The sequence below is a fragment of the Phocoena sinus genome, chromosome 2, assembly GCF_008692025.1.
Source record: "Phocoena sinus isolate mPhoSin1 chromosome 2, mPhoSin1.pri, whole genome shotgun sequence".
Classification (NCBI taxonomy): Eukaryota; Metazoa; Chordata; class Mammalia; order Artiodactyla; family Phocoenidae; genus Phocoena; species Phocoena sinus.
The window spans coordinates 150,827,842-150,829,987 of record NC_045764.1 but is presented as its reverse complement, the minus strand read 5'-3'; the positions used below and the strand labels follow the sequence as shown (position 1 = coordinate 150,829,987).

Below are 2,146 nucleotides of genomic sequence, written 5' to 3'. Positions count from 1 at the left end.
ACAGGTAAGCTCATCACCATCTCCTCTTGAGACTAGGTGACCCAGAGAGAAATAGAAGGAACACTTAGACTGCGAGGGAGATTTAGAAAATAGACACCCTCCCATTGCCCCATTCAAACCAATTCTAGGCTCAGCTTGCTTCTTTTCCTAGATGAGAAGGAAGGGATAATTTTGGCAGAGCTGAGGATGGGAGAAGAGCAGAGCGTCTGCACAGCATCCCCGGCCTCCTCGCCTCTCCTCCTGCACCTCATTCTCACCGCCTGCCTGCCCTGCCACCCAGGATGCCTCCTACCACGGCCGCTTCAGCGAGTTCCCACTTGAAAAAAGGCAACCAGCAGGTGGGCATGTCCCTGTCTCAGGGTGAGGAAGCCCAAGCTATGCGTACCTGGATCGATGGTGTTAGATGAGTTGCCTGAGTGGCATTTTGATGGTTCTAGTACTTTTCATTCTGAAGCTCCAACAGTGACAAGTATCTCATCCTTGCTGCCATGTTTCAGGACCTTTTCTGCAAGGACCCCAAGCTGGTGTTCTGTGAAGTCTTCAAATACAACCAAAAGCCCACAGAGACCAATTGAAGGCACACCTGTAAATGGGTCACAGACATGGTGAGCAACCAGCACCCCCGGTTTGGAATGGAGGAGGAATATATTCTCATGGGCACAGACGAACACCCCTTTGGTTGGCCTTCCAGCCACTTCCCTGGGTCCCAAGGTCCATATGACCGTGGTGTGGGAGCAGACAAAGCCTGTGGCAGGGATATTGTGCAGGCTTACCACCAGGCCTGCTTGTACACTTGTGTCAAGATTTGAGGGACGGAATGCCGAGGTCATTCCTGCCTGGTGGGAATTCCAGATAGGACCCTGTGAAGGAATGGATATGAGACATCATTTCTGGGCGGCCCGTTTCATCTTGTGGCATGTATTTGAAGACTTTGGAATGACAGCAACCTTTGATCCTAAGCCCATTCCTGGGACCTGGAATGGTGCAGGCTGCCACACTAACTTCATCACCAAGGCCGTGAGAGAGGACAATGGTCTGAAACACCTTGAGGAGGCCATTGAGAAACTGAGCAAGCAGTACCTGCGTCTGAGCCTATGATCCCAAGGGGGACCTGGACAATGCCCGGCACCTAACTCGACTCCACAAAACCTCCAACTTCAATGACTTTTCTGCCGGCGTGGCCAACCCTGGAGCTAGCACCCACATTCCCAGGACTGTCGGCCAGAAGAAAGGTTACTGGGAATACCATCACTCCTCTGCCAACTGTGACCCCTTTTCGGTGACAGAAGCCCTCATCTGCACATGTCTTCTCAATGAAACTGGCAATGGGCCCATCCAGTACAAAACCTAAGTGGACTAGACGTGCAGCCATCAAACGCCTCCTAATACTACATCCTGCTCCTACTCTCGTCCCTCTCTCCATTGTCCTAATAGCTGTAACTCAAAGGATGGGGTATCAAGGTCTTTTTTTATTCCTAAAAAAAAGGAAAAGAGAGAGTTTGAAGAGCAGTAGGGTTCAGTGTTTAGTGATACCTAGCAAAAAAAAAAAAAAAAAAATTCAACACACTATGTATTTTGTAAGGGCCTGGTTCCATTTTGCTTTGCTTTCTTCAATATTTGGTGGCTGCAAATCTAGTCCAAGAATGGCTGTGCATTTGCAAAATCAGTGGTTTTGATTAAGTATTTGGACTTTGATCTTTGAATGGAATTAACCTTAAAAAGAAAATAGTGCTGCTTAGATGAAAGAAATTACCAGAAATCTCCCCTGGGCGGAGAGTCGAGTTACTTCTACCCCATGGCAAAGTGACTACTAAGGAATTTGATAATTACCTTTTCAGTTAGAATAGCACATATTCACTGCTCAGATTCAAGAATTTGTTTTAAAATGCAACTATAAATAGTGCAGGTACTTCCAGTTTCTAACATCAGTCTTGCAAATTTCCTGTACTTATGAATAGCCTGTTGTTCAAGCCACCCAACCACAGTCAGCAAATGGACTCGCGTGAGCTAGCACCCCTTCACCACCTTTGTATTTATTTAAGCAACTTGCTCTCAGAATAATTTAAGATGACTTTTTAAAATTACATGCTATATAATAAAGCAAAACAATAGATATACAAGAAAGATTTTAAAGGGGAAAACAAGA

The 2,146-nt window shown here is 46.3% G+C and overlaps 1 pseudogene; it reads left to right on the top strand.

Annotated features, from left to right (window-relative positions):
- Nucleotides 1–281: 281 nt before the first annotated feature.
- Nucleotides 282–1,351, top strand: LOC116748644 (annotated as a pseudogene).
- The last annotated feature ends 795 nt before the right edge of the window (nt 1,352–2,146 follow it).